The sequence below is a fragment of the Cryptomeria japonica genome, chromosome 9 (genome assembly GCF_030272615.1).
Source record: "Cryptomeria japonica chromosome 9, Sugi_1.0, whole genome shotgun sequence".
Lineage (NCBI taxonomy): Eukaryota > Viridiplantae > Streptophyta > Pinopsida > Cupressales > Cupressaceae > Cryptomeria > Cryptomeria japonica.
In genome coordinates this window covers 254,573,973-254,589,142 of record NC_081413.1, presented here as the reverse complement: position 1 = coordinate 254,589,142, position 15,170 = coordinate 254,573,973, and positions in this window count along the sequence as shown.

Below are 15,170 nucleotides of genomic sequence, written 5' to 3'. Positions count from 1 at the left end.
TAACATGTTTTCCTCAATTACTTGGCATTAATACATTAAATTGTTTTAGGGTGGTATAGATTTTTTTAAAACTTTCAACACTCCTTCATTTCCCTATTTAAAAATTTTCTTAATAACATTTCTATAATACAAGGTTTTGTCTTACCCCAACACGTATTATATCTATTATTGACTTTTTAATTAGACCAGTCAATTTCAAACTATTCCAATCAAGTTTAAAGTAGTCATGATCCTTCTATTGTTTTTTAATAGGATAAAAACATGTTTTGAAGGGACCCAAAACCCTTAACAACCTAGGATCTGGAATCCTCAACCAAAAAGTTATCCAAATAAAAGGAACATGAAAGCACTAGACAACCATGGGTAAAAAGGACACCCATAACAAAAAACAACAAAGTTGCAGAAAGAACGACCTACAGCCAGCCAAAATCATCCCCTACCCAAGAACCATAAAGGTTTACATTTAGAATTGCTCTTATGGGAACATAGTCATATCGAAAGAAGCCTTAAAGGGCTTAGATTTTTTTCCTTTAACAAAAATCCATTCCTCTTCCACTTGCGCTTCCTTAACATGCCAATCCAGTGCACCAAAATCTTGAGACTAAAAGCCAACAACTACTATCCTAGCCTAACTAGAACCAATGTATAGAAAAGGCAAAACCCCAGCATCACTAGTCCACCTTAGTCTGATATACATAGCCTCACTAGAACCAATAGATGGCAAAACCCCAGCATTAGCAGGCAAGTTAGCAGATTTGGTAAAAACGGGGGTACTAGCCAAATCATTATCACCAAAAGAAGCCTCCTAAGTCTCCTCCACACGGGAGACATCAAGAGACATGCATAGTTTCAGAAGCCCCACTAAGAGAGACAACTAGAGGGGATGCCTCAAGATCCTGTGGTTCCAAAGCAATCACCTTAGAAAAACTTGTAGGTTGATCGGGTAACTTCGACACCATATAATGTTGTGTCAATGCGCCTTTCCACCATGTAGCCTTAGTTGCCATTTTGTCAAACCCACAATGCTAAGCAACATGGCCATTTTTAAAACATCTTTTGTAGTGAAAGAGAATCCCTTCATAGTCCAAATATTGGACCCAAGAACCCTTTGAAGAATTAAGTAAAATTTCAGCATGCATCCCATTTGAGATATCTAGGACTAGAAGTATGCAGGAAAATGTGGAGAGGAAAATATCAGAGGATTCAGCATCCACCATCAAAAAATCACCAAGGGCATCTCCTACTTCATTTTGTCGTGTGTGTGAAGTAGGGTACCTGCAGCTACAACACAAACACTCAATAGATCATTACAAGCATGGTTAGAAAATTGAAATCAAATGAAAGATAAACTATAACAAAGCAACCTATCACCTCCTAAGAGATGCGAGTATGGATTTTCTCTTAGATCTGGATAAGAAATCCTAGTGACTTGACTACACCTAGATGTAGGATTTGAAATGATGATGATATTCTAGCTAGATGAGATTGATTATGCTAGATTGATCTAAGAGTCTAATTAAGCTAATGATATGCATGATTAAGATATGATAATGATGCAATTAAGGTAGAAAAGAGATTGATTAAGCTACATGATTCAACAATTATGCTAGAAAATGATCAAATTAAGCTAATGCAATTGCCTATAAGAAAAATTCTCAAATGATATGCCTATAGTAACAATGACTAAGATGAAAATGAGATGGGGTCTTTTGTGCTCCAAAATGGGGGATATTTATAGGATTTCCAAGGCCAGGGGTCAGGTGGCAGGAATCAATGGTCAAGATTGAGCCTGAAGATATCAAGGGTAAAATTGGAGGAGGTTGGAGAAGAGGTTGGAGGAAGGGACACTTGTCATGTCTGTGGTGACAAGTGTCAAGGAGCCTTGCTCATAAGAGGGCAAGTGTCCAAGAGAGGAGACATGTGGTCAAAGTGCCATGTATCTCAAGGGAAGAATATCCACACTATAGGAGGTTAGGATAAGGAGGCTAGGATGTGCAAGATAGGATAGGGTTAAGCAAACCCAAGGTTAGGTGGTTATAAGTTAGGAGGCATGTGGGTAATTTGAATTTCAAAATTCAAATAATAGGAAAAGACTAATTAATTTTCAACAACTCATAAATTGATCTATTTTAATTAATTAGGGGATTAGAAGAATTGATTGAAATGGGGGAGAATTAATTAATTTGGATTAATTAATCAAAGGCGGCCATTGAAATGAACCTTTTAAATAAATCCTTAGATTTATTAATAAGTAGATGAAAGGGAGAATTTAATCAAATTGCCTAATGAATTAAAAAAAAATAGGAAGGGGGATTAATTAAATAATTGCTTATTTAATTAATTATCTTTAGACCATTTTTAGGTGTAGACATTTTGCCCCTCTTTGAAGCAAGGTGTGATGATGCAATCATTCAAAGAATAATCTCATTTTGATGATGATATCGGTTTGATAGGATATCCCAGCCATTGATTACTAAATTGCGGTATGATGATGCCCCCTTAGGAGATCAATTGAGATAATCACCTTTGGAGTATTTGGATTGTTGCGAAATTTATTTCCCAATTAGAAATAATTTAACTTTTGTAACTTTGATTGATGAAAGTGTGAGTTCTTTGATCACTATGATGTGGTTCTGGATGTGATGAGTGATAAAGCTTGATTGAATTGATAAGATTAATTAGATTGATAAGATCATGATTTAGTCTGGTTTTAGGAATGACACCTCTTGTATAAGACAAAGATGATCAAAGCATCTGGTTTCAGGAACAATTTATCCTATATAAGACTTGATCAAAATGCCTAGTTCCAGGAAAGATACATCCTATATAAGATATGATAGAATAGATCAAATGAGATTGATTGATAGAATTGATAAGATTGATTGGATAAAGAACTGACAGTTTGTTGATATCATGTTGCAGGAAGATGCATATATTTTGATGTGGGTTCATTTGAGGGGGTAGCATAAAATTTGCATTGGGTCGACAATATCTGTAGATAGACGAGTCACCATTATGATTGTGTATACACCTATGATGATACATTGATGATTCCTATGATAGATTTGGCCTTGGATAAGATGAGCTTTTGTGATCCTATGCAAGAATGAAATGCAAGCTAAATGCAAATGCAAAGCTATGATCGGACCAGTCACTGTGTTATTGCATTTTCTCATCATTGAGCTTTTTAAAATGTGGGAAGTGAGTGCAAACATCGATGGTATAATTAAACCATGATGACTTGAGCACTACTTTCCTAGATTTTGATATTGCAAGTTAGCACACACATCGAGGTATAATGGGACCAAGATGACCTGAGTGTTGCTTGCATAAAACAGGCAGTATTAACCATTTCTATATGCAAGTCCGAAATATATTCTATGATACTCCGATGATCATGTCCTAAGACAACTTTGCACATATTAATGATTAATTTACAGACAACAGACAAGAAAAATATCATGTTCCTTGTTCCTCTAGTCAAAGACATCCTGGAGTCACTTAAAAATCATGATAGCAAAAAATCAAGATAAAATAGTTGAACCATTATTGTCAAAGTGTTAAAATCATGAGTTAAGAGATATCATCCATTGATATGTGTTTGTCATGTTCAGACTAATATTTGATGGTTTGATGGTTGATAATTCGAATTTGATCTTATGTTCAACGTTGGATGTGTCTCAATTTGAGGCTCCTAGTGTTCAGATATCCAAGTGTGCAACTGAGGAAGTGTTTAGATACCCATGAACATTATCACTGAGAAGAGGCTCCTAGTGTTCTACCTGTTTGATTAAGCTCAAAACGGTGAAAATTTTCCCCCCAGCGAGGTTCAAGATTTTGCCCCCAATCTAGAAACAAACTTTATTATGATATATACAATGATCCAAACCATGACAGGAAATCACCTGGGATGCCTGCATATGTACAAAGGCTTTATGATGGATATGAACAACGTTGATGGAAAGTGAATGCAAGCGGAAGGATGCATGAACCAATAGATGGAAGAGCTAGCTAACAATAGTGTTTGTTTGCCAAGTTTTCACCATGTATTTTTATTGCACTTTTTTCTCATATTTGATTTTTTTTTTTATTGTTTTTCACTATTTTTGTATTTTATGTGTTTCCACTATTTTTGGATTTTCTGTTTTTCACTGCTTTTTGGATTTTTCTGCCTTTTCACTATTTTTGGATTTTCTCCTTTTTCATTATTTTTGGATTTTTTTCTTTTTCACTATTTTTGGATTTTTTGCTTTTTCAGACATAAAACTTTTTCAGATGGATGCTATTGATGGGTTCTTCAAGTTGATCCCCATCCTGTGTTGATAGTTGATATGCTCCTATCCCAAATACTATTGTGACCATAAATGAACCTAATGAGCTTGGTTCAAACTTTCCTTTCTTTTCTCGATCTTCCTGGTTGCGTGGATTTTCTTTGAGTACTGGTTCTCCAACTTGAAATATTCTTAGTTTGACCTTGTGATTATAGTTGCGACACATTCTTTGTTGATATACATTTGAATGATCAAAGTCCTTTTGTCTTCGTTTATGGATCAATTCTAACTCCTGCAATCTAGATACTTGTTGTTATTCATCTAGGATAAGGCCTTTTAATGATACTCGTAGAGAAGGTATCTCTACTTCTATTGGTAGTATTGCTTCTAATCCATAAACAAGAGAGAAAGGTGTGGCACCTATTGGTGTGCAGATACTAGTACGGTAGGCCCATAGAGTAGGGTTCAATTGAATATGCCAATCTCTGCCAGCATCATTCACTGTCTTTTTGAGGATTTTTCAGAATAGTTTTGTTCGATGCTTCTGCTTGCCCATTTCCTTGTGGATAGTAGGGTGTGGAAAATTTGTGTTGGATATTGAATTTCTCACATAGCTCTTGGACATCCTGATTCTTGAACAGTTGCCCATTATCAGTGATAATGGTCATGGGTATTCCATAGCGGCATATGATGTAGTTCAAGATAAATGCAACAATTTTCTTTCCTATGATATTTGTGAGAGTTACTGCCTCAATCCATTTCATGAAATATTTTGTAGCTACAAGGATGAATTTATGACCATTGGATGAAGAAGGATTTATCTTTCCTACTAGATCAAGACCCCATTGGCAAAAAGGCCAAGATGTTGCCAAAGCATGAAGTTCTTATGTTGGTACATGACTCAAATTTCCATGGATCTGACATTGTTTGCATGTTTTAGCTATCTAAAAAGAATCTCATTCCATAGTTGGCCAATAATAGCCCAAGAGTATGAGTTTTTTTGAAAGGGTAAGACCACTTGAATGAGTTCCACAAATGTCATTATGGACTTCATGTAAGGCCTTCTCAGATTCTTCTTGTTCGAGACATCTTAAAAGAGTACCATCCAGACCTCGTTTAAAAAGGGCATCGTGACAAGAGTATAATGGGAGGATTGGCAAATAAAGTTTCTCTTTTGATTTTTTGACAAATCGAGAGGGAGGGTGTTATCTTTCAGGTATGTATAATTTTGGCCATAGCGGGAGGAATCATGCCCAACAAGGTGACAGATAGTTTGGGAATCAGGACAATTATGTGGAGGGTAAAACAACTCTTCCACCAGGAATTTGTAATGCTCTTTATTTTCCTGTGTCTGCAATAGAGAAGCAAGTGTTGCCATGCAATCTGCTACTTTGTTGTCATTCCTTGGAATTTGCTGAAAATTTATTTCGACAAAGTATTTCTTGACATCATCAACCATCTTCTTATAAGGCAATATCTTTTCATCTTTTGTTTAACAATCATCCTTGATTTCATTAGTGACGAGCTAAGAGTCTCCAAAGACCTGTAGTTGTGTAATGTTCCATTCTATAGCCATTTTGATACTTGTAACCAAAGCTTCATATTTTTTTGTGTTGTTGGTGCATGAAAAGCTTAATTTGTATGCCTTTAGGATTGTATGACCTTGTGGTGTGATGAATAGAATGCCTGCTCCTGATCCATGTTGTGTTTCATTATTGATGCATGCTCCTCTAATAATATTCGGGTGATGTATTATAAGATCTAGATCCAACCCTGGAATGTTTGCATATGACCATCTTTTGATTTGCCTCCTTTTGAAGAGTTCAAAATATTTTTGCCTTTCTAGTTCTGATAGAGAAGTTGCTGGATATAGATCAGTTGTGCCAATGTTAACTGCCTCTATTGGTTCTATAAGGATAGATGACCTCTTTTGATAAAATTTAGGTAAGGTGTCAAATCTCCCATCTTTCGATGCCTCGAGGAGGTTTTCACCCTTAGATGTGTTCTTTCTTTTTACTTTTTCTCAGTCTAATGTTGCCAGTAAATGGTTTTCAGCATTAGACCTGATATTGTTTCCTTTATTTTCACTTTTGCGACTAGGAGATTTGGCACCCACTTGACTCAAAGATACGTTAGTGAAATTCCTAGCAGAAGTTGTTGTGGGTTCGATTGCATTCAGATATAAGGATATGGCATGGTCATTAGGAAAGGTATCATTGGTAGTATGTCTTTCATTTTCCCAATCCATAAGTTTAGGATGGATTAAAGGTAAAGGATCCTGAGGATGAATTGTTTCAAAGGTATTAGGCATCATGATAGAGATGTCAAAGCTTTCAATATGCATTTCAATGTCTAGAATGATACTTTCATCAGAATGACCTCATGCAAGTATCTCTTGATTGTCCTCGATTAAGTCCAAGTATATCGAATGTGATTTTAATTCAAGCGGGCCAGTTCCTAACGTTTGTCCTACATACGCATGAACTACATCAACACCTACATCTACTTCTTCCCTTTCAATTTCAAGTTGCTCTTGTTTGTTGTTCAATGATAATGAATATTCTTCATTCCCTCGATCTCTTAGCTGTATTTTTTTTCCATGCTTGATAGAATTGAGGCAAATGATTGTTCCTTGGATGGTGTGCTTGAAGATGATGTCTCTTTGTTATGTGGAACAATGACCTCTTGAGCTGGTTTTAGATTATTATAGTACTATAATGGATTTGAGTCTGTTGAGATCATGATTCCCAGCCCATTGTATGGAAATTTCAGGCACTGATGATATGTTGATGGAATAGCCTATATGTCATGTATCCATGGTCTTCCCAAGAGTATGTTGTCTGGTAATTCCAAGTCTAGAACTTGGCAGGCTATGTCTTTCTGCCAAGGTCCAACTCTGAGGGGTAATATCACAATTCCTTTAGAGGAACACTCTTCTTCATCATGTGTTTTGAATGTGATTTTTTTCTAGGGATCAACTACATTTTCATAATAACCTAGAGCACAGACAAGACTCAACAAGAAAATGCTTAAGCCATCTCCCCCATCTATTAGGACACATTTAACGAGCATTCTATGAATGAGGACTTAAATTTGTAAGGGAGCATTATGGGGATGTTGCAAGGAATCAATGCTTAGATATGAAGGAGATGGGCTTTGGATAGGATCCTCCAAAATAGGTTTGATGGCCATTATGGATATCTTTTAGGGAACTTCATATTTGGGGGTATTGTTTGGTGATGATGATATGGAAGGTTCTTGCAAGCTTCCAAGAGGTGTAGGTATAGATGCCTTTGAAGAGTCAATTTGCTTATGGGGGAATGAGCCATTGCTAGACATAGGTGCGCGATTGTGATCTTTCTCACCAAAATCCCTTAGGGATCTCTTTAAGAGTTGAATAAAAGAGTCACCTTTCTTTGGAGATGTATTTGAATCCTTGTGAGGTTTTGACATATTTGGCTTTTGATTTTGGACTTGTTTGATTTCTCTAATATATGTTGACCCGATATGTCTTCTTGTATTTTGCTTTGGCATTCCATGTTTCTATGATCTTCAACTATTTTGAATGTTTCAATTTTTGTTTCAATGATCTTATGTCTCTGCACTCGAGTTAAATGAGCATATATGTGTTTTGAATGTTTTGTGAGGTTTAAATCTTCTATAATGTGTTGCAATAAGTGATCAATTATTGAGGTAAAAATTATAGATGGATAGAAATGAAATGATCTTTTCAAGTATTTGCTTGTTTACAAGTTTTTCAATCTTAGTTTTGGAGTGCAAATTTTGTGATTTTTGATATGACCAAGTTCAATAAGAATGATATATCCTATGATAGAGAACGAGGTTAATCCAATCAAGCATTGTACTTTCATGATAAAGGATGATAGATCCTGATGAGAAACTATGTTTGAATGATTAGTTTATCAAAGAAAATATGATGTTGCACTTTAAGGTGTTAGATCTTAAACTAGTTGGAGATGAATACTTGAGAAATTTAGTGTGTCTAGTCTTGAATCTATTTTGACAGAAGATAACCTAATTGAATGACCCAAGAAGATGACCTAGTCTCTATGTTTGGCTGTCTGAGAAATGGGTTGTTTTTGTTTTATGATTTCGGTGCAGTTTACCAGAAACGTTGACAAAATGATCGAAAACACTGCTATATGGACTAGAAATGTTGCTATATGGATCAGAAACACTGCTATATGGACCAAAAATGCTGAAAATTTGACCAGAAATGTTGACAAATTGACCGAGAACGCTGCTATACTGACCCGAAATGCTGCTATACTGACCAAAAATGTTGACAAACTAACCGAGAATGCTACTATACTGACTAGAAATAGGTTGTTTTTGTTTTTTGATTTTGGTGGAGTTTACCAAAAATGCTAACAAAATGACTAGAAACGCTACTATATGGACCAGAAATGCTGCTATACTGACAACAAACGCTACTATATGGACCAGAAACACTGCTATAGTAGACCAAAAACACTGACAAACTAACCAAAAACATTGACAAAATGACCAGGAACATTGGCAAACTGACCAAAAACATTGACAAAATGACAAGGAATGTTGAGGAACATACCAAAAATGCTATTTTGTAGTGCAATAACTCTAAAGTTCAAAACAATGATATTTAGACTCAACAAATTGGGTGTTTGAACTTAGGAGATTGTTATTTTGACCTAACTTTTTTATTTTCAAACTCGGATAACTGAAATTTAGACCTAGCAAGTGCAAACTAGGAGATCTAGTGTCAAAACATGAGCAATTTGACATTCAACCCAAAAGAGCTATTGTTTAGACCAAGAGAGATGACATTTAGACCAGAAGAACTGATGTTTAGACCAGAAGAGCTGACATTTAGACCAGAAGAGCTAACATTTAGACTAGAAGAGCTGACGTTTAGACCACAAGAGCTTATGTTTAGACCAAGAACTCCAAAATTTAAACTAGTGATGTTAGAACTTAGACAATGGTTATTTTGACTCCAAGAGTTTATGTGTACACTGAGAAAATTGATGCTTATACCTAGCAAACTCAACATTGGAGAGTTAATGTTGAAATATGAGAAATTTAACATTCATACCAAGAGAGATGACGTTTGGACCGAAAGTGCAAATGTTTGGACTGAAAGGGCTAATGTTTGGATTGTAGGTGCGACTGTTTGGACCGAAAGTGCGACTGTTTGGACTAAAAGAGATATTGTTGAAATATAAAAAAGTTAACATTCATACCAAGAGAGCTGATGTTTGGACTGAAAGTGCGACTATTTGGACTAAAAGTGCTATTGTTTGGACTGTAGGTGTGACTATTTGGACCATATGTGCGACTATTTAAACCGTGTGTATGACTATTTGGATCGAAAGAGCTAATCTGCTCTGAAACTTGTAAATTTGATAATTTGAGGTTTGAGTTTGCAATTTTTGTTGTATTTCAATGGATGATATCTTGACTAGACTGAAAGTGCGACTGTTTTGACTGTAGGTACGACTATTTGGACTGTATGTGCAATTGTTTGGACCATACGTGTGATGGTTTGGACCAAAAGAGCTAATCTGCTGTGAAACTTGTAAATTTGACAATTTGAGGTTTGAGTTTGCAATTTTTGTTGTATTTCAATGGATGATATCTTGACTTGACTGAAAGTGCAACTGTTTGGACTGTAGGTACGATTGTTTGGACTGTAGGTGTGACTATTTTGACCATATGTGTGACTATTTGGACCGTATATGCGACTGTTTGAACCGTATGTGTGACTTTTTGGATCGTATGTATGACTGTTTGGACCAAAAGAGCTAATCTACTGTGAAACTTGTAAATTTGACAATTTGAGGTTTGAGTTTTCAATTTTTGTTGTATTTCAATGGATGATATATTGACTTGACTTACAAACACAAAATTCAGATTGTATTTTTGTCTCAAAGGACACATAAAGTGTATGTTCGAGAATCTTTAAAGAAAGCCCAAGTTTTCATGGGTTTTGAATAATTCAAAACACATCATTCAGTCTATCCTAAGGAGATTGGCTTCATTATTAGTTATTAGCCCACACTTGGTACCCTATCCGCTCACACAGCCTTGTCAACCCCTAAAGGGTGCCTGTGTTTTTGCCTTTGCGAGAGCTAGTGGAGTCCCATTATGAGCCTAGCAATAAGGTCTCAAAAGGGGGGTACACACATATGCTCAAGAGGGACATATGGTGAGTGTCTTAAGGAGAGATTATTCCCCCTCCATGCACTAAGAATTTAATAATGTTCGGAGGTAAACCAGTTAGCTTCTAATTTTAATTGGAACTAGTAAGGGATCCGTTTGGCGTGTTAGGGTATAAACTCAATTAAGAGGTCTCCTAGCCTTGAAAACCAAGGTTTGATATACCCAAAGGTATGGAGGAGAGCTATTCTCAAGAACTTCCATTGACTTGATTTTCATCAAATAACATTTATTTTACAGTGGGTTGGAGTACTTGGCATTAGCCGTTCCCACTTGGGTCATTCCCCTCTCACCGACCTTAATGGCTTTGGCCTTATAGGCTCCTCAGAAGGGCAGGACCACTAAAGATATGTACTATTGAAAGAAAAAGATGAGTCTGGCTTTCTGATCGCCTAAGAAAGGTGAGAGCATACTTGCCTATCATCAAAACACATAAGACATGTTTGTTCATTTCCATTGTAATTAGTCTATGTGCCTAATTTATCAAAAATAAGTGCAAAATCCCCCGGCTGCAAACAAAGTTAGTAGTTTATATTGCATTCTTTGATGGAAAAATAGTTTATGACTCCGGTCTTTCATAGCAAATTAAGTACCTACAAAATCAATAATCTGCAAATTAGGTTCAGAAAAATGACAGTCCAGAAGTAGAAATAAGGAATGCAACATACAATATTTGCCAAATCAATAAAAAACTGAAAATGCCATCAAATTGACCAAGAATGCCATCATATGTGCCAAGAACACTACCAAATGGACCCAAAACACTACTCTGCACACTAGAAACATTGTTCTGCACACCAGAAACGTTGTTCTGCACACTAGAAACATTGTTTTGCACACTAGAAATGATGTTAAATAGACTGAAAAAACTGTCAAATATACCAAAAAAGCTACAAAACATACCAAAAATGCTAAGGTAGAGACTGTAAAATGTTAAAACAGAGAAAAACATAAAAACGGAGTTGAGGAATCTCCCATAAATGTCATTTTAGGTGCCAGAACGCTACAATAGAGATGCAGAACATGATTCGGGAGCCCAAGAGAGCTAATTTGCATTTTGAAAGAGATAATCATCCTGTCAATGAAATTTCCTACAAGAAAACTTGTTAAAGATCAAAGGGGCTAGGCCCACAGTAGGCACCAAAATGTCGTGTGTGTGAAGTAGGGTACCTGCAGCTGCAACACAAACACTCAAAAGATCATTACAAGCATGGTTAGCAAATTGAAATCAAATGAAAGATAAACCATGACAAAGCGACCTATCACCTCCTAAGAGATGTGAGTATGGATTTGCTCTCATACCTAGATAAGCAATCCCAGTGACTTGACTACACCTAGATGGAGGATTTGAAATGATGATGATATGCAAGCTAGATAAGATTGATTATGCTAGATTGATCCAAGAGTCTAATTAAGCTAATTATATGCATGATTAAGCTATGATGATGATGCAATTAAGCTAGAAAAGAGATTGATTAAGCTACATGATTCAACAATTATTCTAGAAAATGATCAAATTAAGATAATGCAATTGCCTATAACAACAATTCTCAAATGATATGCCTATAGTAACAATGAATAAGATGAAAATGAGATGGGATCTTTTGTGCTCCAAAATGGGGAATATTTATAGGATTTCCAAGGCCAAGGGTGAGGTGGTAGGAATCAGCGGTCAAGATTGAGTCTGAAGATATCAAGGGTGAATTTGGAGGAGGTTGGAGGAAGGGACACTTGTCATCTTTGTGGTGACAAGTGTCAAGGAGCCTTCCCCATAAGAGGGAAAGTGTCCAAGAGAGGAGATATGTGGCCAAAGTGCCATGTGTCTCAAGGGAAGAATATTCACACCATAGGAGGTTAGGATAAGGAGGTTAGGATGTGCAAGATAGGATAGGGTTAGGCAAACCCAAGGTTAGGTGGTTAGATGTTAGGAGGCATGTGGGTAATTTGAATTTAAAAATTCAAATAATAGGAAAAGACTAATTAATTTTCAACAACTCATAAATTTATTTGTTTTAATTAATTAGGGGATTAGAAGAATTGATTGAAATGGGTGAGGATTAATTAATTTGGATTAATTAATCAAAGGGGACTATTGAAATGAACCTATTAAATAAATCCTTAGATTTATTAATAAGTAGATGAAAGGGAGAATTTAATCAAATTGCCTAATGAATTCAATTAAATTAGGAAGGTGGATTAATTAAATAATTGCTTATTTATTTAATTATCTTCAGACCATTTTTAGGTGTATACACCTCTAAAAGAGAATCATTCCATAAATGAAGCGGGAGATTAGGAAGTCAAACCCAAGTAGGAATCTTATTAAACATTTCAGTAGAAGGATTAAAATTAGAGTGCCAAGGCTTAATCATCAACAAAAATTTATCCTCCCAGCTAAAAAAGTGATCACATAAAAGTTTGTCTCTATCTTGGGCATTATCAAAATTTGCAACAAAAAACCCCTTAGCCATGGGGAAAATATGAACTTTACCCATGATAAGAGGCTCCTAGTGTTCAAATATCCAAGCATGCAACTAAGGAAGAGAGGGCCAAAACCCCCTAAAGAAGAAGATTGCACCATGTAAAGAGAGGATAGAAGCATTATAAACAATTTCCTCTGTCGTATCATTTTTAAGATTGATAGATATGGCCTTAGTAACCGGAATGAACCATCTAGTAGACTTAAGAATATATCATATAGTTTTTCATCCAAAATTAATCTTGGACCTTCACATTGGACCCTTAACCTAGTTGTAATAATGTGAGATTAGGCTATATGTTATAATTCAGGAGTTTAATCACTAATAACTATTTCTATTGACTCAAAAATAGGATGACTATTGTGAAGAAAAAATTTCATTTATTAAACCCTCTTGAGGTTATTAGATCATTAGGAGTTTTATCTGATGTTGGGATTGTGATTATTTTTTTCTCAATGTTTGTGAAAATTCCCTTGTGTTGGTAGCTCTAAGATGCATATCTTTTAGAAATTATCATAAGGGAGATTAAATATTTTATATGTCATGATTGCTTGATAAATTGATATGCCCATGCAATTGGATGGTTGAAAGAAGAAGAGTTATTTTTATTGAATTATAAGAACATAAAATTTAGCATGTACACCCCTTACAAATTCTTTTGCTATAATGATTGATTTCATGCTAAGGAAATGATTGCTAGACAAGCAAGATTCAATTATGATCCTCATATATAAAATAATGTATAACACTTTTGATTGATTGTAAAAGTTTGAAAACATTAATCAATCTCCCATACAAATTAGATGTTCTTTCTATTTGATTATGATAAAAGTGAATGCCAAAGTTTTATGATGAATCTAAATTGAAGTATGTAAAGAAAATAATGGAATGAATGTAGTGTTTGGTATTGTTGTGATCAACATGGGAATGTGTTTATTTTATTGTGTGTTAAATAGTGTGGAAGAAGAGTTATTTTGGATGTAAACATGGCATACGAACACTTATTCATTGGTGCAAACAAAATTTAAGCATGTGATATTGGGTGTCCATGTTGGAAAATAAATAACTATGGGCATATTGTATAACCTAAGTTTATACACTATCGTGTTTTTGAAAATACATTTGAATTGTAATTGGGAGTTATTCTAAGGAATTTAAATACCAATTGTGTTAAGTGTTCATTTTATATTGGGTGGGAAGTGCTTTTTAAAACCCTCCATGATTATATCTTTCTTCTTAGGATTGTATTATTGTCCTCCCCTTGCCTTGCCTCTTGCTTGAATTTGAGGGCAGGTTATTATAATTAGGGTTGGGATAGATGGTATCTCATTGAGAAAAGGTTTTAATTCTCCATGGTTATTTGTAATATTTTTCCAAGATCAACAACTCAATGAAAATTACAAAATAGAGAGACAAAATATTGATAGGAATAAACTGTATTCTATCAAAATGAAAATATTGATCAATTGGATCATTAAGAAAAATTACATACAAGGCTAAGAGAAAAAAGAGCAAACAATGATTACATGTGGCTCAATGAGATGCAAGGGTAGGTAGGGGTAGGTAGGAGAAATAGTAAAATATTCCACATGAGGTGGATCACCCACCGAAGGTGGAATTATCAGTCCATAATAAGTGGATATGATAAAGTAACAACAAGATCACACCACAAAAGGTGGAAATTATCCTACACACTCCCAATGTAGCACATTTACCTAAGTGTCTCATATGCAAACTACTATGATATGCATGTACCTAAGTAAAATTAAGTATAGTGTAATTATATCCAACATAAATAAATAATTACACCAACACTGCCCCTTAAGTGCAACTTAGGGGAATGCACTTAAGTCTACAATGCAACTAAGCAATGCAAGATGGGTCCCGGCTATGAGGCCATGTTAGGTACCCATGTACAAATGCAAATGCAATCTCCCATAAAGAAGGGAAAGAGAGAAAAACCTAATGGGAAAAAACCCTCCCCCAAAAGAGAGATGAAAACTATATACAAAGAATTCTGAAAGAAGTATGTGAAGGACAAAACCCCATGTGAGGAAAAATTCCCCCCCATATGAGAGAAGAAGAGAGACCAAGCATCCCCCTCTCAATGTAGAACCAACACCAATGGTATAAGCTCAAAGATGAATGAATAAATTGCTCCACAAACATAGAACAACGTTCCTCCCCTTAGGAAGAAACA